We start from the raw sequence: 23,267 nt of genomic DNA on the forward strand, positions 1-23,267 counted from the left end.
CAAAATTAAGGGCTGGGCCAGTTGGGTGGTAGCCCAGAGTAACAATCTATAGGAGGGGTTTTCATTGAAATAAAATGGTACCATGGTACCCACATGCAATTCCATAAATAGCTGAAAATATATACATATAAATTGACCTTAAAAATACGAAAATCAGCTGGGCATGGTGGCATACATCTATAATCCCGGTTGGGAGGTTGAGGCACAAGAATCACTTGAACCTGGGAAGCAGAGGTTGCAGAGAGCCAAGATCGTGCCACTGCACTCCAGCCTAGGTGACAGAGCAAGGCCCTGGCCTCAAAAAAAAAAAAAAAGATCTTGCTCATCAAAGCTGAGGGTATACTTTAATAGAAAATTAAAAATTCAGGCTGGTAATAACCTCTCTCCTGCTAAATAAATGCAGAACAAATATTTTTTAAATATTGTTTTTTAAGGATATCGAATTATCTTTCCCAGCATCTCTGCCTGATATGATCTGGGCCTGTTTTTGTTACAATCTAACTACAATACAGTAAGTTGCATATCTGCCTTTGTCACTTTGATATTTGTATTCCCCAGAAGGTAGCACAGTGCCTTGCATATGGTAGGTGTTCAATTAAACTATGTTGGGTAAATTAATTGGTAGTCCTCCTTACAACCAACCATAGGCTATAGTTTAACAGAAATTGGGAAAGAAAGCCGAAAAGTACCGCAATTATACCAAGCTGTTTAATTACCTTAACTCTTCCAGGAAATCTGAAAAAGTAAACAAGCAAATTGAGAGAGAGAAACCAGTTCCCTTTGTAAGGATAACTTGTGCCTGCCTAAGAGACACTGCTATGTGAAAGAAGGAAGGAGAGAGATGTTATTTAGCAGAGTTGATGAAAAGCACAGCGTTTCTCTTCCTCCTAAGTTGAACATTGACTAAATGGTTTCATTATTTGTTTTATAATTTTCTAAACCATTACACACACTCACAACCCAATGCCAAATACAAATAATTTCATTAATCCAGTTTTGAGATTTTCCACCAGACTCTTTTATCTCTGTTAATGCAGAGTAACTGAAAGTGAATAGCCAACATGGTAAATTAGACTAGAAGTAAATTTACCCATTTGGTTCTTTCCTCTGCCTTTCCTATGCTGTTTTCTGTTGACACCTCACCATCACCATAAGCATACACATACAAACACATACATGCACACGTGCGCATAGGTACCCCAAGTAAAATTATTATATGAAATAAATCACCTTCATTACACAGAAAATTATGTCCCATTTCTTAGGTTTCTTATGACATGTTCTTTGGATTCAGTCAGACTACCAGACCTAACTCTATACAAGCTCCATCATTTAATACCCATCTAACCTTTGGCAAGTCACATAACCTCTTCTTTGAGTCTCAGCTTTTCTTCTGGAAAATGGAGTTGATGATGTTCATCTTTCAGGCTTTCTGGTAGTGTTAACTTGGATAACATAAAAATACCTAGTGCAGTTGCAAAGACACAGTGAGCACTCAGTAAAAGTATCCCCTTTCTTACTGTCTCAATTTTCTCCTAAGAAGTTGGGTCACATGGTCAATGAATTTCTTTTTTTTTTTTTTTTTTTTTTTTTGAGATGTAGTCTTGCTCTGTTGCCCAGGCTGGAGTGCAGTGGTGCCATCTGGGCTCACTGCAAGCTCCACCTCCTGGGTTCACGCCATTCTCCTGCCTCAGCCTCCCGAGTAGCTGGGACTACAGGCACCCGCCACCACGCCGGGCTAATTTTTTTGTGTTTTTAGTGGAGACAGGGTTTCACCCTGTTAGCCAGGATGGTATCAATCTCCTGACCTTGTGATCTGCCTACCTTAGCCTCCCAAAGTGCTGGGATTACAGGCTTGAGTCACTGCGCCCAGCCACTCAATGAATTTCTAACATAACCCATTATAAGTGTGAAATTGTTTGTATGTACTTAACCCCATGCCCATAGTGAGAGGTGACAATGTGCTAACAGCCCTCACTTTCCGTGCCTCCTCGGCCTCCGCATCCACTCTGGCGGTGCTTGAGGAGCCCTTCAGCCTGCCACAGCACTGTGGGAGCCCCTCTCTGGGCTGGCCGAGACTGGAGCCACCTCCCTCTGCTTGCCAGGAGGTGTGGAGTGAGAGGCGAGGTCAGGAACCAGGGCTGCTCACTGTGGTCCTGGGCCAGCACGAGTTCCGGCAAGCGCCAGCTGGGGCACGGGTAGGGGCGCCAGCTCGGCAGGCCAGCACAGTGAGCTGCCGCCAGCACTGCAGGCCCAGGGCAGTGAGGGGCTTAGCATCTGCAGTGGGTGCACAGGGTTCCCCAGCAGTGCCGGTCCCCTGGTGCTGTGCTCCAGTTCTTGCCGGGCCTCAGCTGCCTCCCCACGGGGCAGGGCTGTCCAAGCACCCGCCTCCACAGTGGGCTCCAGCGTGGAGCACTGCCCCCTGCTCCTTGGCGCCCGGTCCCATTGACCGCCCAAGGGCTAAGGAGTGGAGGCATAGCTCAGAACTGGTGGGCAGCTCTGCCTGCAGCAGTGGTGCAGGATCCACTAGGTGAAGCCAGCTGGGCTCCTGAGTCTAGTGGGGACTTGTAGAACCTTTATGTCTAGCTAGGGGATTGTAAATACACCAATCAGTACTCTATGTCTAGCTCAGGGTTTGTAAACACACCAATCAGTAGGCTGTATCTAGCTAACCTAGTGAGAACTTGGAGAACTTTTCTATCTAGCACTCTGTGTCTAGCTCAAGGATTATAAACACACCAATCAGCACTCTGTGTCTAGCTCAGGGTTTGTAAATACACCAGTCAGTACTCTGTGTCTAGCTCAAGGTTTGTAAATACACCAATTGGTACTCTGTATCTAGCTAACCTAGTGGGGACTTGGAGAACTTTTCTGTCTAGCGCAAGGATTGTAAAGGTACCAATCAGTACTCTGTAAAATAGACCAATCAGCTCTCTGTAAAATGCACCAATCAGCAGGATGTGGGGTGGGGTCAGATAAGGGAATAAAAGCAGGCTGCCAGAGCCAGCAGTGGCAACCTGCTCCAGTCCCCTTCCACACTGGGAAGCTTTGTTCTTTTGTTCTTTACAATAAATCTTGCTACTGCTCACTATTTGGGTTCACCCCGCCTTTATGAGATGTAACACTCACCACGAGGTTTTGCGGCTTCATTCTTGAAGTCAGCGACACCAAGAACCCACCAATTCCAGACACAATAGCATTCCCAAGGTTCCTGCTAGCCTACACTGGGACTCCGTGAAAATTAGGCCTCCTATCCCCCAACCTTCTACCCTCACCAGTGTCCCACTGAACACAGCCCTGCAGGCCTACAACTTGTGGACTGGGGCCAGGCTGAAAGACTGAGTGTTTCTGCACTCTGAATCAGAGTCTTGCCAAATCTTTATCTTCACCTTATCTCCAATGAACAATTTCCCAGGAAAGTTGAGGCAAAAACTCCTGAGGATTCCAGAACTTGGAATTGGTTTACAGTGCAGGATGGATGATTTCTGTTGCCACGCTAAGTCAGGACCCAAAATATAAATAGCACCAACTACAAATGAGAAACTTCCCTTCCACCCAGTTCTACTGCTGCATATATAATGAGGTGACATTGGACTTGCATTTAGTTTTCCCGAGTCACAATTTCCTCTTCTACGAATACCTGCCCTATTCCTTACCCTCACCAAACATTATGAGGTCCAAGTAAGTTGGTATGTGTGAACTTTAAGTCAATACGAAACAATTTATTATCAATTCCTGCCCCCCTAAATTCATCAGAATCACAGTAACAACCCAGCTGCTTAACAAATGTAAAAGAAGCAAGCAAACAAAACACCGTGACTATTATCAAAATATTTAAGTGTCAATACCCAACCAAGGCATTACCTTTTCTGTAAGCCCATCCCTGATTCTTCACACCATGTCACCCTCTTCACAGATGAAATGAACTTGTTCCTCCTGATGTTGCCTCTGCATTTATAGCTACTTCTTTGTTGCACATACCTCAAAGAATTATAGTTAGTTGTTTGCTTGTCTGTCACCCCTGCCAGACTGTGAGGTCACTGAGGGCTGGAGCCATATCTGTAACCTAACCCTGACCTGGCTCACTGCCTGGCACATAAATCCTACTGTAGGTATCTTCAGAGGTGAAAAGAATGAGGAGCATTCTGACCTGCATTCTTTTCTCAACTGTGCACCTCATTAATGTCAAGAGTGAGCTTGGACAAATTCCTTTTCTTCCATGAAATGAGGACATCAGACTAAATCAAGTTTACAAACTCTTGCCCCACAGGCCCAATCTAGTCCTTCAGATGTGGTTTTTGGGCTACATAGTTGGTGGAGTTAAAAAGAAACCTCAATTATGAACATTTAGAGGGCAGAAAATTTCATGTAAAACTTGAATTTTTAGCTTCTGTTTAAAAATTAGATTTCATAGCACTGGTTGTCACTCTCTATAGCAACAATGGATGGAGCTGGCTGGTATGTCGCTTCTAAGACAGGCTAGGAGCTGCCCAGTCCACCACAGTTCTCTTGATCCAGTCACTCATTTCTATTACCTGCCTCTGTCCTTACATGCATTTTATTAGAGTTTCTAAATACATTCTAGCTGTAATAATATCACTCTGGGTCTTTAGAAATCTTCTCCTAAACAGCTAAACACACACATATATTTTTTTACCATGCAGACCGGAGGCTCTGAAGCCACCACTCCTATTGCACTACTCACTATCCTCACCCTGGGCTAAAGCCCCTTGCAATTAATGAAAGAAAGGAAAATACATCAAATAGAGGAAAAAACAGGAAGGAGGAGGAGGAGGAGAGGGAGGCTTTAGCTACAAATAGTGCTACTAGAGGTATTATGATATCATGTGTGGAAAATTAGATAGTTATACAGTGCCAGATTTTCCATGCAGCAGAGCAATCATTTTGTCTATGATCCTGGAAACACACATAATAGGGGATGTGAAAAACTGGAGGTTAATCATCAGAAATTATTATGGCTTTGGGTGTCACTCCCACTGGTGTTCTCTTCCTCCTGCTCCCCATGGCCCTCTTGCAAGGAGCTGCAACTAGCAATTTGAAATTTACACACCTTCACAGGAGAGATGCCTCATCTGCAGCATATCCATAACCTCCCAAGGCAAAGCTGCCATTACTTACAGTATAATCAGTAGCACAGCAGGTGCAGAGAGGAGGAGAGAGCTAGGTACATATTACTAAGAAGCCTGATGAGTCCAACATACTGCTCTTCTCTAACAAGTATTGCCCCAGGAAATTTAAAATAGCACATCTCAATGTGCATGGCATACATCTGCTAAACCCATGTGGTGTTTGATTGGACAGATCAACACCAACCTAGCCTGCATTTTCTCTCCAGCTTCCTTCATACTCTGGCTAGATCAATTTGAGCACAGAGTCCAGCATAAGCTCTGTCTTTGGAACGTTCGGTTGGCTTCTTACAAAACTAACTGCATCCCTAAATTCCCAGGTTTTCCCCTTTCCCAAAAGCCTCAAGTTGATAACTGAAAGAAAAAATTATATTCTTTTCCCATACCATCATATTTTTAGACTAGTATTCTTGTCTCATACCATGGTCTTTTAGTCTTGAGACTGGTCCATCAGCTAATGAAGAGCAGAAAAGTCTTATTTTATAAATATTTTTCATTAGTATTTATGCTTTGGAAGTAGATAATTTTAGTAAGATAAGTCAATAACAGGCCAGGCACAGTGGCTCACACCTGTAATCCCAGTTACTCAGGAGGCTGAGGCAGGACAGTCGTCTGAACCCAGGAGGCAGAGGTTGCAGTGAGCTGAGATCATGCCACTGCACTCCAGCCTGGGCAAGAGACTGAGACCCTGCTACACACACACACACACACACACACACACACACACCCCAAAAAAAAAAAAAAAAAAAACTCAATAACAAGCACAATTAAATTGCAAACTCTTCCACTGTCTCCCGAAATATCTAAAGCAATCTATCTAGGTGCAGCTTCCAGTAAGTTTCTGCATCTCATGAACATTGTTCTCAAAGGTGATAGGTCTGGAGAGAGATGAGAATTACAGCAAATCCATTAGCTACATCTGAAAAAGACAGAGTACACTCAAAGTGTACACATTATTGACAATTTATCCACACCTTTTTCTTCTATGTGAAGGATAACACAGGCCCACATCCACAGCGTTGGAGAGAAGCACAGGTTTGGAATTCAAGAATTTTGAATTCTAGTCCTGGCTTCATTAGCTAGAACTGTGACCATCAGTAAACTCCGTAACTTCTCTGGATTTTTCTTCAACTTCAAAATAAAACAGATGAAATAACTTCTAAAGCAGTGCTTCTAAAATTTTAAGATGCAAATGAATCACCTGAAGATCTTGTTAAAATACAAAGATTTAGAATGGACTTGACAACCTGCATTCCTAATGAACTCTCAGGTGATCCTGTTAATGGTCGGCCTCATGGACCACACTCTGAGAGCAAGGTGCTGGGGCACTGTTCACAAACTTGGCTGTGCACTAGCACCACATGAGTAGTTTAAAAATACCAACACCTACGCATGTGCCTCTGTGTGTTTTCCCCATGCTTGTTCTACGAGCCTGGCCTTAGGTGCTTCATGTCTGGGGGTGACCCGAGCTGTCACTGCCTCCGTAATGGGCAAAACTGCAGACTCTCCGGGTTCAGGAGCCCAACCTGACCCAGTGCAGAGCTTCAATCGCTGGAAGAAAAAATACAGCCACAGGCAGAAAAAAAAGAAGCAGTCGAGGAAGCAACTGAAGAAACCCAAATGGCAGGTTGGGTGCGAGGGTATCAGCCGCCTCATGTAGAACTATGAGAAGATAAATGTAAATGAAATTACAAGATTTTCAGCTTTTTCCTTGTCCAGAAAAAACACTGAAAGGTTTGCAAGAAGCTCAGTACCATTTGGTAACTGAGATACAGAAGCAGACCACTGGATTGGCTTTGCAAGGTAAAGATGTACTTGGAGTGGCCAAAACTGGATCTGGCAAGACTTTGGCTTTCCTTGTTCCCGTGCAGGAAGCCTTATATCGTCTGCAATGGACCTCAACAGATGGGCTGGGGGTTCTCATAATATCACCTATGAGAGAACTGGCCTATCAGAACTTTGAGGTTCTCCAAAAAGTGGGAAAGAATCATGGCTTCTCAGCTGGTCTCATCATTGGTGCAAAGGATCTGAAACACGAAGCTGAGAGGATCAACAACATAAATATACTTGTGTGCACACCAGGTCGGCTTCTTCAACACATGGATGAAACAGTATCTTTTCACGCTACCGATCTCCAAATGTTAGTTCTTGATGAAGTAGATAGAACCTTGGATATGGGCTTTACTGATACTGAAAATCTCCCCAAGAAACATCAGACTTTACTTTTCTCAGCAACACAAACTAAATCTGTAAAGGACCTTGCACGCTTGAGTTTGAAAAACCCTGAGTATGTCTGGGTTCATGAAAAAGCAAAATGTAGCACCCCTGCCACTTTGGAACAGAACTACATAATTTGTGAGCAGCAGCAAAAAATAAGTTGCTGTATTCCTTTTTGAGAAGCCATCTGAAGAAGAGCATTGTATTTTTTTCCAGTTGCAAAGAGGTCCAATATCTGTACCGAGTATTTTGCCAGCTACCTCCTGGTATTTCTATCCTTGCCCTCCACGGTTGACAGCAGCAAATGAGAAAAATGGAAGTCTATAATGAGTTTGTCCGTAATAGAGCTGTGGTACTCTTTGCTAGTGATATTGCAGCCAGGGGGCCGGATTTCCCAGGTGTGAATTGGACTCCTCAGTTTGATTGTCCTGAGGATGCCAACACATATATTCACAGAGCAGGAAGAACTGCTGGGTACAAAGAGGATGGTGAAACTTTATTAATTTTGCTTGCCTCAGAAAAAAGCTATCGTGCAGCAGCTTCTTCAGAAGAAAGTATCTGTGGAGGAAATCAAAATCAATCCAGAAAAACTTATAGATGTCCAGAAAAAATTGGAATCTTTTTTAGCTCAAGATCACGATTTAAAAGAAACAGCTCAAAGGTGCTTCGTCTCCTATACACAATTGGTATACCTGATGAAGGATAAAGAAGTATTTGATGTAAGTTATCTATACCTGAATATGCCCTGTCTCTTGGTCTTGCTGTGGCACCATGCATAAGATTTCTTCAGAAAGTGCAGAAACAACCCATCAAAGAATTGGTAATGAGCCAAGCTGATGAAGTAATTGAGCCAATGGCTCCCTCCCTCACTGATGACAAAGTGGAAGAATTTAGAGTCTTCTCCAATGAGAAAATGTCTATCCTTCTGAAAGGTGGAAAAAGACTCAAAGGGGCAGAGCACAGACTGGCTAACAATACTAGTGATGAAGAACAGGAAGAAGAGGAAGACGATGAAGAAGAAATGGAAGAGAAACTGGCAAAGGCAAAAGGATCTCAAGCTCCATCTCTTCCTAACACCAGTGAGGCACAGAAGATCAAGGAAGCTCCTATGCAGTTCCTAGACAGAGATGAGGAGGAAGAAGATGCTGATTTCTTGAAGGTGAAGTGGCACAATGTGTTTGGATTTGACCTTAAAGAGGAGAAAACATTACAGAAGAAAGAACCTTCTAAATCCAGCATCAAGAAAAAAAGTGACCAAAGTTGCAGAAGCAAAAAAAGTAATGAAGAGAATTGTAAAGTGAATAAGAAGATAACAGGTACTGATGAAGGAGAGTTGGTTCAGCAGTGGCCACAAATGCAGAAATCTGCCATCAAGGATGCTGAGGAAGATGATGACACGGGTGGTATAAACTTAGATAAAGCAAAGGGAAGACTTCAGAAGGAGGACAAATTTGACAAAGAAGAATATAGGAAGAAAATTAAGGCAAAGCATCAGGAGGAAAGACTGAAAGAAAGGGAAGCCAGAAGAGAAGCCAATAAGAGACAAGCGAAGGCCAAAGGTGAAGAGGAAGCCTTTCTGGATTGGAGTGATGATGATGATGGATTTGATCCAAGCACACTCCCAGATCCAGATAAGTACAGAAGCTCTGAAGATTCAGATAGTGAAGATATGGAAAATGAAATTAGTGATAGCAAGAAGAAGCAGGGGATGAAGAAGAGGAAAAACAGTGAAGTGGAAGACATGGGACCAACAAGTCGTAACAGAAAGAAGGCCAAGTGGGACACTTTCGAGCCTTTGGATACTGGCCTGTCTTTAGCGGAGGATGAAGAGCTCATGTTACATCTGCTAAGAAGTCAAAGCTAAATACTTCCTGCGCCTGCCTTCTCCTTGAAACCTTGGTTACGATTGTGTAGACAGGAAGTTGAAAAACAATTGATTTGGGGGCACTTAGGTACCATATGTCCCATTCCCAAAGGGCACATTTCTGGATAGAAGTGATCATATCTCCAAGTCCCTCTCACAGGACATGCTTTGTGCCATCACTGAGCATACTCAGATCAAGGGTGGATGATACCATTTCCTGACCCTAGTTTCCAGCATGTGTTCTGTTAGAATTTTATCCATGGATTCCTAAGCCTTGTCATTGGAAATGCTTCCTTTGTTTTACTGGCAAGTTCTGGAGCTCTTGTGTCATTGTTAGAAATTCCTGTGTTGCTTACTGTACAGAAGTTTCTGTGTTACTGTTAAAATTGATCATGATTTTGATGTATTTAATATTTGCAAAGAGACTGAGTATGATGGACCAGCCCTGAGAAAGAATATTTTCGAATTGAGATGATCAATAATAAACATATTTCCTATTAAAAAAAAATACCAACACCTAGGTTCCACATCAGAGTCTGATTTAATGACTATAAACTGTGTTTGAGCATGGGGTGCTTTTAAAGCTCCCCAGGTGGTTCTAGTGTAGAGCAGAGTTTGAGGAACCCTGTCCCATTCCTTAAAACTCTAAAATGATGACCTTTATTTTTCAGTCACATTACATTTGTAGAGTGAAATTCCTTGTTATCTATTATCTCATGACAACCCAGAGAGCTAGCAGGGCAAACACTATTAACTTCGATTTACAAAAGAGATAACCAAGCACCCAAGGGGCAGGAGAATTGCCTAGTGGCATACAGCTAATGGCAGACCTTCTGCTACTAGAACAACTAGAACACAGCATTCCTGATCAACAACCTGTGTTTTCCCCCGATTGCTTTGCGCTGGCTGTACAAACTAATAATGACAAAGAGAAAAAATGATAGTAGCTTTTCTGCCCCAAATTCCACTAAAAGTAATATGAATGACAATGTAAGAGAGAAATACATGCAACTAGTTAAACAATTAAATGCGTAATTGGTGGAGGAGCTACTTGGCTGCTGTGGGTGATACTAACAAGGAGAATAAGGTTGCTAAGGTTATGTCAGCAGGACCAACCATTAGACGTCAAGTGAGCACAGCTAGATGGATTAATGCAGCACTAGGAATACAACAAAATGTACTGGGGAAGTGCCATAACAAATCCTGGGCAAGAGACCAGACAGTCTTCCATTTGATAAAACTAGGAATTTATTGGAACTTGTTGAGATAGTCATCCCACTTCTAAACACTGCAAAACCTACACAGAGAAACAAAACAAACTTAAAAGTTCTGGCTTTGGAACTAAGGCAAGTGGTGGAAATTAATAAACAACCAAGTAAACAGGAGGTAGAAAAGAAGAAACTGGTATTTTTTAATGCTTACCATGGACCAGCCAGTTGTATGAATTATCTGGCCTTACTCTTATTTGTAAGGTAAGCTTTATTATTCCCATTTTACAGATCAGCAGGTGAGTAATAGAGTTTGTCTTTTATACCAACTTACATTTGAATGTCAGAGATGGGTTTAAGCCTAGGTCTGTCTGATTCCAAACCTCTCATGTCCTTTCTTCTATCCAAACTAATTCCTGTAACTAAATCAAACATTTTCAGGTGAACTACTGTTCTTCCCCAAATCTTCATCTTGTCTATGTAGCAGAGACAAAATACTATTATAATGTCATAACTTGTTGATGCTGTTATTCCACAAAACAATAAAAACACTATGTATAGATTTGGCCAAAACAAAATCAAAACCAAAAAACTTTCCATTGACCTTCTGGCCTTTTGGCTTTGCAAAAGTGAAGCCCAAATCCTTTTCAACAGAGGCTGAGAAACGGCACCCTAGAGGTCAGATGTGGCCTACCAACATGCTTCATTTGAAACATACAATATCAACCCTCATAGTGTTTTTTAAATTTTGGAAGCAAAACCCAGTCACCTCATAGAAATGGGAATTCCTGTTGTCTCTCCAAATAGTAGGAAGAGTTGGGAATGCCCCACTCATGCTCTCATGTGGTGTCAACAGCTAAAGTTGAGTCCCAGGATCTCTGTAGGTGAAGCATCTGTTATCCACTAACCACGGTTCCCATCTTTCCCTATTTATTATATATGTCAGATGATAAATGTCATCACACTTAAGCTAAATATTTCCTAAACTTTTTCCTATCAAAGGTTGTGTTAAAAAATACACCCAAGAAGTCCGACCATTTATTTCAAAAAGATTGAAGACAGTATACTTTTTCTTATAACAAGCCCACATCACCCATATATATGTATATGGATATATATCCATATACATATATCCATATGGATATATACACACATATATATACTTTTTTTTTTTTTTTTTTTTTTTTTTTGAGACAGAGTCTCGCTCTGTCACCCAGGCTGGAGTGCAGTGGCACAATCTCAGCTCACTGCAAGCTCCACCTCCCGAGTTCATGCCATTCTCCCACCTCAGCCACCTGAGTAGTTAGGACTACAGGCACCCGCCACCATACTGGGCTAATTTTTTGTATTTTTAGTGGAGACGGGTTTCACCATGTCAGCCAGGATGGTCTCGATCTCCTGACCTCATGATCTGCCCACCTTGGCCTCCCAAAGTGTTGAGATTACAGGTATGAGCCACTGTGCTCGGCCCATCACCCATTTATATTTACCAGATTACAAAGATATTTGAATTTATAAATCCTGCTTTTCAGGAATGGGTGAGCTGAGAAAACCAGATGCTAAACTCTTCTATCTAATAACATAAAAGGCCTTCTTAAATAGAGGTAGAGTTTCATCTGAAAAGGAGGTTATAGGTTTACTGCAACATGGACCACAGCCTGAAGGTAAAGAGAAAGGGTTTTGTTATTCTTTTTTCTTTGCAGTTAGCCCAAGAGAAAGTTGGGGTGTCAGGTCTCTGAATAAAGGAAACCTGGTCAAATGTTCTCACTCCTATTGTGGAGGTAAACACTGCCACTGGGTTGGAACAGAGAAGGAAAACCAGTAGACATCATCTGATATTATGGAGTTATAATAGGCAAATTCATATTTAAGATTTTTTTTCTGTGTTGTAATTTCCTGAATTACCTGCAGCTCTTCAGCAGAGTTTGCAAAATGTTTGCATTTAATCATAAGTATACTACAGAGAGTCAGATGAGAGGCTTGTTTTCACATTTGGAACAAAGTTGCAAGGGAGTGTGGAAGCAGCCTGGAGAAGCTGCCACAAGACTCCCAAATCCATCCCCCAGAATTAAATTTGGAAAACAGAACATGTTCCTTGGGGATTTCCAGATACAAAAGGGATGAGAACCTGAAGACAAGTCTTCCTGTGGTTATGCTGAATGTGGCAGTAGGGAGATCTACTATTACTATCCAGATACAAAAGGGGTCTGTGAGCCCTGATAGCCAGAGGACCTGGGGATACTTGGTTTACTAACAAACACAGTGGCAGTGAAACCTGATCTGTGCCATGGTTTCTCTCTCTATAGGATGCCTCCAGAGCTGTTTATATATAAAAATAATAATAAATAAAAGAATTATTAAAACAATGAATGATATTATATGTGTGGCATGAATGGTATATGTCTTCTTGATAGGTTTTAAGGTTTTTCCAGGCGCGTAGCCAAGAAAAATCCAAAAACTGGAAGGAAAATTAGAGTTTAATGGAATAAAAGTGTGACTAGTGTTTCAAATTAATGTTTGAACCTGTATAGACTGTGATATATTTATCTTTACTTCCTATATATCTAGTACACAGATTCTTCACACATAGTAGGAGCTAAATAATTGTTCATTTAAATTGAAAAAATAAAATAAAAATTATCATGAGTATCTGAGAACTGTCTTAGTTCTCAGACAATAAGAGAAGTAGTATCTGAGAACTAAGATAGCTGTTCCTAAAACTATATTCAGAAAAATTTTGGCTTTCTAGAAAGACATGTCATAGGAATTCTGAGAGATGTCTGCAGTAATTCACAATTATTACTAATAGGATGTAGGTGCTGACAGGTAAGTAAGTCAAGTTAGCTTCATCAGCTTAGAAATCAGCATTGGTGCTAGATGCTTCTTTATCTCATGCAATCCTCAATAACCCTACAATGTAAGTATTATTCAATTTACAAATTATTACATGGTAAAGACCTTTGTGGCCCTCCTGTATTTTTGAAAATATAAATGTATTTGCAATGCCAAGAGCAAATCATAGAAAAAGGTACTAAAGGCAAAAAACAGCTATTCATGACCTATTATTAAAGAAATCAAAAGATCTGTTCCTCACACTTGCTTGCTCTTTTGGAACATTCATACTGGCCAGAGAAATAATTGTTGATAAATGAGCTTCAAAATTATTCTTTGGCACAACAGATCAGTAATAACATCTGTGTAAATGTAATATCACAACATAAACACTCAAAGCCACAGAGAAGAAAATAATGCTGTTTGGTTTGGTTTCATTTAGGGGAGCTTATTACCTATTTTTTGAACAAGCCATTCTCTCTACAAAACCCAGCTAGCAAATCTGCCTTGCCTATTATCATTGTGAGAATAATGTAGCAAACAGATGGAGGGTTTCATACAATTTGTTGAACTAAATTTAACAGGTTTGGCTGTGTTAACTTATTTTATATTCTATTTGTGCTGTGTTTGTAATAGATGCACACACATGAATCAAAACAGAAAATCTGTACCTAGTACAGCTGGTTTGATAATGTTTTTATTATAGCACCACATACTTCTAATTAGAAGGCTTTATATTTGGGCCACCAAGAAATTCTGGCTACAGAGCTGCTTGTGTGGCATTCACATAACAAAAAATATAAATACTATGGAAACATTTGAACCCTTCCTCCACCTATGGCACCATATGTGAAAAGGACTAGGACCATAGTCATTAAATTAATAAAAACCTACTAAATAAATGAACAATCGAAGAGTACACTACAATATTTAATAGGTGGCATTCATTTGGCTTACAGATCCAAGTAGGACTGTATTGGTGACAGATGAAACATGGAACACTATGTCAAAAATATGAGTCAAGAAAACTGAATGCCATTAAATGTTAAATGGTAGCAAGAATCCTCAAACTTCAACTCAACTTCACGATGTGAATTCTACTGTTAAGGAAGCTCTCATTTTATCAACACAAGGAACCAAATGGAACATAATTGAGAAAACATTTTTAAGCAATATCCTCCTAAAATTACTTATTAACTCATGTTACCCTGTGATTGTATTTCCCATTCATTGAAATGGCAGGATGGAAGCTATAAAAGTAATGTATGTGATGGTAGTGAGAAGTAAAGAGTGCAAGTCATCGGGAACCTCTCCTCTACGCCCAAAAATAAGCTGGACACATAGGAGACACATGTAAACACAGCCACATACACACCAAAGAAGATCCAAGTGGGGGAAAAAAATAGCAAGGTGCAGGTCCACATTCAGAATTTTACATTCTCCAGGGATACGATAATATAATATACACAAAGCTGGCTTAAGAAAAAGCCTTCTAAATTTCTTTGAATTAAATAGTCCTTTATTTAAGTAGACTGTACTCACCAGTAAATTGCAAGGTATTTTGAGTTTGCACCTCTGATGTTTGAAAAAACATCTATAATTAGGAATCAAGGCCTGAGCCCTTCTTGCCCTCAATTAAAGTCACTGCTATCCTTGTCAAGGCTTCATAGTCCCTCTTTCTCTTATGCTTGACAAAGCAAAGGGAGGTGAAAGAGTCACTGATTTTAATCTCACTAGCCTTTCTCCAGGTGCCAGCCTAGCAAGATTTTTATTATTGAAGAGGAATATGACCCAATCTCATTCATCTGGCAGGTTCTCTTAAGCTACTTTTGTTTGAATATCAATAGTATCCAAAAAAAAGTTAAAATTATCGTATGGATCAGACATGGACCACCCAGAGACTATATTCTTTAAAGCTGATCAGAAGTTAGATTTTTAACACTTTCTAAAGCAAACCAGTATCTGTTACAAAGTAAGAAAAGTGATTTTTACATAATAATCATAGATATGTAATGATATATGAAAATGAGATAGAAAACAACATATAGACTGAAAATAAAACAAAGTGAAAAATTTGCTTGACTAAGTCAACATTGTTCCTGTAGCAAAAAACCTAGTCCATTCCACTGAGTTTCTCTCTGTCTCTGGACAGTAGGAATTTACTCTTCAGTCAATCAATACTCAGTATCCTCTCTCTATGGAGGATAGAGAGAGGATACTGAGATACCCCTCTCTCTATGGGGTGCAAAACTCCCAAAATATTATTTTTTAAGTGTTTAAGTCCCTTTTAATTATATCAATCATAAATGGCACCTTTTGTTTATTCAGTGTCTTTATATTCAGAGATCCAGGATTTTTTACTGAAACTATCAAATTCAACCACCTTATTATTAACTCTCAATGACTTTTTTGTTTAAATTCTCTAAAAGTATGTACCATTACAAGGATTTTATATTTTTTTAATTCCCTTCTAAAAAAATCCCTTCTGGCAATAATCCTTCTTTCAATTACTGTTAGCATTAAATATTTTTAAAGCCGTAATTACTCATATTCTTCATCTTTCTTTGTATCTCTGGATTCCATTTTTCTCCCCACTTCTTACTAAGAATCTATATGAGGGATTTTTTTTTCTTTTTTAAGTCCTCTGCATTACTTTAATTGCTCAATTTTCTAAACTATCCTTTTTTTCTTTCTTTCTTTCTTTTTTTTTTTTTTTTTGAGACAGGGTCTTGCTCTGTTGCCCAGGCTGGAGTGCAGCAGTGTGATCTCGGCTGATGCAACCTCCACCTCCTGGGCTTAAAGGATCCTCCAACCTCAGCCTCCCAAACAGCTGGAACTATAAGCATGCACCACCACTCCTGGCTAATTTTTGCTTTTTTTGTTGTTTGTTTTAGAGACAGGATTTCGCCACGTTGCCCAGGCTGGTCTAGAACTCCTGGACTCAAGGGATCTATCTGCCCCTCAGCCTCTAAAGTGCTGGGATTACAAGCATGAGCCACCCCACCTGGCCTAAACTATTCTTCATTGCCTTCATTTTCTGACTCTATCTTCTTACTTTAAAGAATACCTTTAAGTGTTTATCTCTCAATTTATGCCTACCCCTGTATTAGGCTCTGTGAGAAAACAAAAGAAGTCGAACAAAAGAAGTCGAACAAAACAAAACAAAAGAAGTCAAACCCAGTGTTCCTGCCTTTTAAAAGCTTATGACTAGGGACAAATATTTGGAACCATTTGAAAATTTTATTTCTTGCTGAAGACATAAGACATCCATACAAACAACAGCAAAGGGTTTGTCATCAAGTTCATATGTAGTATACACTAAGCTGGTTACAGATGTTTCTAGAAAGAAAACACATAACTTCTTCTCAACCTCTCTTGAGATTCATATTTCTAAGTGTCACCTAGATAAACCATAGATGGGTCAAATTCAGAATGTTTAAAATCAGTATCAGCATTTCTACAAACTCCTGTCATTACTCCAGTTTTCTACACCTGAATGAGTAACTACTTTAATTCACCAGTTCAGTCTCCTATAAGTTGTCCTTAAGAATGAATTCTCATTCTCCACATCTAGAATGAGGTCTGGTTGATGCAAGCTTCTACATACCTCTCAACTCTGACCCCACTGCCTCCCTTCTCCTCCCATTGTCATTACCTTAGTGAAAGTAAACCATCTTAACTCACATGAAGCACTGCTTCCATCCCCCAACTCATTCCTCTTCCTGCCTATCTACAAGCAGAAAGATCTTTCTAAAACATACATTGCAACAGAAAACAGCCCACTGATGGTTCCCTGTGGCCTAGAGAATAAAGTACAAATACCCCTTTTCAATCCCTAGGGCCTGTCCCCAGTTTAACCACAGCCTTCCTTTCCAATCTTGTTCTAGCCTCCATTCATGTGCACCCTACATTCCAGCTTCTCATCATTCCCTGCACATCTCAGGCTTCTTCACAGCTACAAACTTCTACTCACTCTGTTCCTTTCAAGAATGCCCTTCTCTCATCAAGAATCCCCTGAATCACAATGCCTTCTACAGGACCCAGCTCCAGTGAGAAACATTTTACAAATCATTCAACTACAATTACTCTTCCCCTACGTGTCTTCCAAAGCAGTGTATTCATGTCTCTAGTACAGTGTTTTTCACATATAGTTCACATATATTTAAATAATTTATACCTTCTTCCGAACTCTTCAAATATATAAATTTGGACATTCATCTTTAGTCAGCAGTATCTAACTGGCATAATAGCTAGCCAACAAATTTTGAATGAATACATGGATAAATTACAGATGGCATTAAGAGACAATGTGGAACTTCAAGATTTGTCTGAAGAAATAAAAGATTTAGTCTGTTGAGGAGTCCACAAATACTCAGACCTCATCAGAATGAACCCCATTACAAAAATGGTTTATTTATGTTTTTTAGATAAGAAAATAATTTTCTTTCTCTAAATACAGTCCATCTAACAGCACGTCTTCAGAACTATAAAGATCTGATGGATAAGAAGAGAACTGAAATCTTCACAGGTCATTGGGTCTATTATCAGGTAGATATTATCTTTCAAATGCCTCATCTATGCCCACCAACTGCAAGAATAGGACATTAGAATTCCCCAATTCCCACCACAAAGACAACTAATGTAATACTCAGGAATTCCAAGGAGCTTAGAGGGACAAGAAGAAGGTGAGTACATGGAATTTTTCTCATTTTCCTGTGAATTCAGAGTACACTCTTTTACTCATTAATTTAATTCTGAGCAATTGTGCACTGTCTCTATTTCACTTCAGCTCTTTCAGACACATGAATCTGGAGAAAGGGTTTGGAGGGGTAATATTTCATATTTAGTCAGAGTAATGAATATTTTGGGGTGGCTGTAGACATCTGTTGTGATTATTTTAACTGGAGTCATCTTGTGCAAAGGCAACAAATGTTTTCTCACTGGAAAGGTTTGCTCTTGGCCACTGGGTTTCCACTTCCAAAGTAAATTGGGAGACTTGGGCAAGGTTTGTATCTCTCCCATCTCAAATCTCTGATTTTATCTAGATCGATGATTCTCAAAGTATGGTCTGGGAACCTCTGGGGATCTTTGAGACTATCAGAAGGTAAGTCAAGTCAAAACTACTTTCCTATGAGTAAGGAGATGCATGTTCATTTGAGTTTTCCAGAGTGATATTGCAACAGATTGAATGCAGTGGTAGATATGAGACCCCAACTGTCTTTCTGACAGACATCAGAGATTTGCAGAAATATAAATAATGCCACTTTTCTCACTAAATATTTTTGTCTTAGAAAATAATTTTCATTAGAAATATGCTATTTATGAAAGCATTTAATAGGTTTTTAATGTATTCATAAGTAATTTTTAAGTTTGTTAGCTTTAATTTCTAGTATTATTAATATCAATAGATACAAACTACATAAACACAATCTCTTTTTGGTCCTTAACAATTTTTAAGACTGGCAAAAAGTCTTGATATATTTTTTACACCGATTGATATAAAACTCGAGCTAAACAAAGATAAAATTGTCAATTTTTGGTTCCCAAGCCAAATTATTCAAATTACTCTTAAAACGCTTATCTCCAGCAGCGCTTTCTAACAGACCTAATTTCAGCATCTGACTCTTTCATTAACTTGTTGGGTAACCTCAGCTATGTCAATTAGTTGTTTGAGAACCATGTTTTTTGAATAATCTGTAAAATGAGAATAATAACAGTAATAGCTTAATGGATGTTACTAAGTGACTGACATTGTTCCCAGTGCTTCGTATGTATTAATCACTTAATCCTCATAACCACGTTATGAAAAAAGTACTTACTATATTATCCCAACTTTGCAGAGAATAAAATAATTGAAGCATAGAAAGACAAAGTAATGGGTCCCCTAATCAGATATCTAATAAGCATTAGAACTAGGATTTGAACCTATGCAATATGAGTTCAGTGGGTTCATTATATATATTGCCTCTTAGATCCCTTTAGCTGTAAATGGCTGTAAATAGACAGTGTCTCAAAGAATGCATGTCATATACAATGAGTGCTGATCTCCAGCCTTTCATCTTTAACTTTGTAAAACTTGCCTCCCCAGCCTCTTTACCTTTTTGCTTTGCCTTATGTCTCTTCTTGTAAGGTCTTTCTCTAACATTATTTTCCAAATATGATCCTTTAGAAACATACAAAGAAAAGATCATCATGTTACTCTCAATGTTTATGACAAACTTCTCTATTTGTAAAATTCTGAATGGACCAAATACAATATGTCTATGGTCTGTGACCCATAGGCTGTCAGTATGCAAACTCCAATACAACGGAACCAAATCAATTTCATTTCAATGATTTTATGGTATCACATTTCATGTGATATTAAACCAAAAATGTGGGGATGATTATGCAATTATTAAAAAAGAGTAGCAATACAACTACTATCACTTCATAGAATGAGGCTACTTGAACAGACAGGAACTATCCAGAGAACATATTATCTGAAACATTGACTCAGAAAACCTGTGGAGAAGTTGAGTGAGAAAGCACCTGAGAAAAAGCAAAGGGAACAATTGCAGGAGGAAGAAAAAGCAAATCATGTCATTCCCTGACTCAAAACACAGCAGTGACTTCCAAATTCAGTGAGAATAAAATCCAACTCTCAATCACGGTTCACAAGACCTTACACAGTCTTCCTGCATACCACTCTTAACCTGTGGTCTCTACATTCTGGCCAGGCAGGCTTGCTTTCTCTTTCTTCAGCACACTAAACCCCACTTGAGGGTCTTTAAATTGTGGTTGCCTAAGCCTCAGATATCTCTTTTCCCAAATCTTCAGCTCAAAGTCACTTCATTTAAGAGGTCTTCCCTAGCTGTCTAATGTAATTAGCACTGTCAACCCCACTCCCTGCATTATAATACTCCATTTTTTAAAATTTATTTTTAGGCCTATCTAGACCAGCTGTAAAGTATCTTTATATATAGATTTACTTGTTTATTTTTCTGTCTTCTGCTAAATGCTATACAGGTAGCAGGGAACTTGTCTGCTCTATTCCCAATAGTGCCTGGCATCTAGAAAGTACTTAATAAGTGTTTTTGAATGAATGTTGAATAAATGAAGGACTCTGAAATATGTGCTGATTATGCATTACCATGGAGTCACAGGTTCTTGTATGTATGGAGCCACTGCAGAAAAGTATTTTTCATCCTTCTGGGGGTAATTTCTTTCCCCTCATTGTCCAAAGAAAGGAGGCTTAATGCAGTCAAGATTCCCCGAAATGTATGAATAATTAGCCAGAGAGATGAGATATTGAGAGACAAGGTCTAATAGATACTCTGACTAAATTCTGTTGAGAGCTTCTGGATGCATTATTGATTATGCATGCATTCAGCCTCTTGCTGTTTGCACATCAGCATTTGCACCAATGAATAAACTCTGGGAGGATCTTTCTGAAGCTATCTGAACAGAAGTCATTTATTACAGCAATTAAAAATAATACGGTCATGAGATTACTGCAAAAGAATGATATTTATTTAGTACAGTCTTAAGGAGTTATATTAAACTTTGTATTCTTGAGATGACCCTTAGATTTAACACATTAGATAATATTAGGCCATATTTTATTAGAAATGGATGTTTCTCTTGCATGTCAGTGCACAGTAGATAATTTGAATAAAAATATATTGGCTAAAGAAACAGTGAGCTAATAACAGCTTTTGATCTGGGAAATTTGCCAATCTTGATGGCATCAAATGTGCATTGTATATTAAGAAAAGTTATTATCCCTCTCTATTTAACTTCCTTATTAAGAACTTTCCCACATAATCTGAGGAGATATCTGAACAAAGAAGTACAATATTAAAATATCTTCTCCACTCTTAAACTCACAAATAGACTCCTACCCTACAGGATTAACTTATTGTTCTGGTCATTTGATGATTCATGACATCCTTTGAAAGTAAATGTCTTTTCAATAACTCTACAGAGTGTTAGTCCTAGAGCTTATTCCTGCAGAATGTACTTTTTGAAAATGTAATCTTCAAGAAACCATTGTGGGATCTTGGGTCTACCCATACGAACGGAGTTCCACTACCACCAGTCTATGGAACCTAGTTCACAAAAGGTGATCTGTTGCTACTTAATAGCCAAGTCCAGTCATCTTCATTTCATCCCATCCTTTTGCTCATAACCAACTTTCCATTTCTATTATTTTTTCACTTTTATTTTAGGTTCAGAAGTATATATGCAGGTTTGTTACATAGGTAAACTGTGTGTCTCAGGGATTTGGTATACAAATTATTTTGTCACCCAGGTAATAAGTATAGTAACCAATAGGTAGTTATTTTCATCCTCTCCCTTCTCCTACCCTCCACCATTGGTGTCTGTTGTTCCCCTCTTTGTGTCCATATGTTCTTGTTGTGTAGCTCCCGCTTATAAGTGAGAATATGCAGTACTAATGTTCCTGTGTTAGTTTGCTTAGAAGAATGGTCTCCAGTTCTATATATGTTGCTGCAAAGGACATGATTTTGTTTCGTTTTGTTTTTGTTTTGTTTGTTTGTTTGTTTGTTTGTTTTGAGATGGAGTCTCACTCTGTTGCCCAGGTTGGAGTGCACTGGTACCATCTCAGCTCACTGCAACCTCTGCCTCCCGGGTTCAAGCCATTCTTCTGCCTCAGTCTCGTGAGTAGCTGGGATTATAGGCACCCACCACCACGCCTGGCTAATTTTTTGTATTTTTTAGCAGAGACGGGGTTTCACCATGTTGGTCAGGCTGGTCACAAACTCCTGACCTCAGGTGATCCACCTGCCTCAGCCTCTCAGAGTGCTGGGATTACAGGCGTGAGCCACCGCACCTGGCCAATCTCATTCTTTTTTATGGCTGCATAGTATTCCATGGTGTATATGTATCACAGTCTCTACATTCTTTAAGACTCTGCAATCCAGCACATTCAAAATCTTCACTGAGCCTCCAAAGCTCATTTTTGTCTGCTTGATCTGCTCTTTAACCTTTATAACAATTTGTAGAAGTGAAATATGGCCAACAAATGTCAATAAAGAACAAGGAAATGATCACTCCATTATATAGAAAAGCCTATATATGGGGAAAGAGAGTGTGTGTATATATATAATATACATATATGTGTACATATATGTATACATGGTATATATAATATACATGTAGATGTATATGCAGAGTATATATAATACTGTAATATATTATCTACAGGTATATGTATATATATTACAGCATACATACATATATATACATACACATATTATATATAATATACACTGTATATTACACACCATTATACATAGTATATCTATATATAGATATATACACACATATACAGATATAGCATACATAGTACGCATAGTATACTATATATAGATAGTATGCTATATAAATATATAGTTACTATATATACTATGTATACTATATAAATATATATAGCACATATAAATATATAGTATATAAATATATGCAGCATACATAGTATACACATAGTATAGTATATGTAGACAGTATGCTATATACATACAGTATATATACACTTTATGTGTGTATATATCTATGTATAGATATACTGTGTATAATACAGTCTGTCTATATATATTCAGTGTTATTACATATGCTGTGTGTATATATACTATGTATACCATATATTTACATATATACTGTGTATATAGTATACTATCTATAGATACATTGTATACTCTATATCTATACTGTATACACACACACACACATATATAAATACATATGTAGTGGCTAAACAGTTGTATTAGTCAGGGTTCTCCAGAGAAACAGAACAAATAGGATGTGTGTGTGTGTTTGTGTGTGTGTGTAGAGAGATCTTAAGGAATTTTCTCATATGATTACAGGAGCTGGCAAGTCCAAAATCTGAAGGGTAGGATGGAGACCCAAGGAAGAGTTAGTGTTGTAGTCTCAAGTCGAAAGTTAATCTGGAGGCAGAATTATTTCTTCTTTGGGCCTAAAGGCTTTCTCTTAAGGCCT

The 23,267-nt window shown here is 39.0% G+C and overlaps 1 pseudogene; it reads left to right on the forward strand.

Annotated features, from left to right (window-relative positions):
• The first annotated feature begins 6,612 nt into the window (after window positions 1–6,612).
• LOC103219653 (probable ATP-dependent RNA helicase DDX10 pseudogene) lies at window positions 6,613–9,295 on the forward strand (annotated as a pseudogene).
• Window positions 9,296–23,267: the final 13,972 nt, after the last annotated feature.

Source organism: Chlorocebus sabaeus, chromosome 12, assembly GCF_047675955.1.
Source record: "Chlorocebus sabaeus isolate Y175 chromosome 12, mChlSab1.0.hap1, whole genome shotgun sequence".
Lineage (NCBI taxonomy): Eukaryota > Metazoa > Chordata > Mammalia > Primates > Cercopithecidae > Chlorocebus > Chlorocebus sabaeus.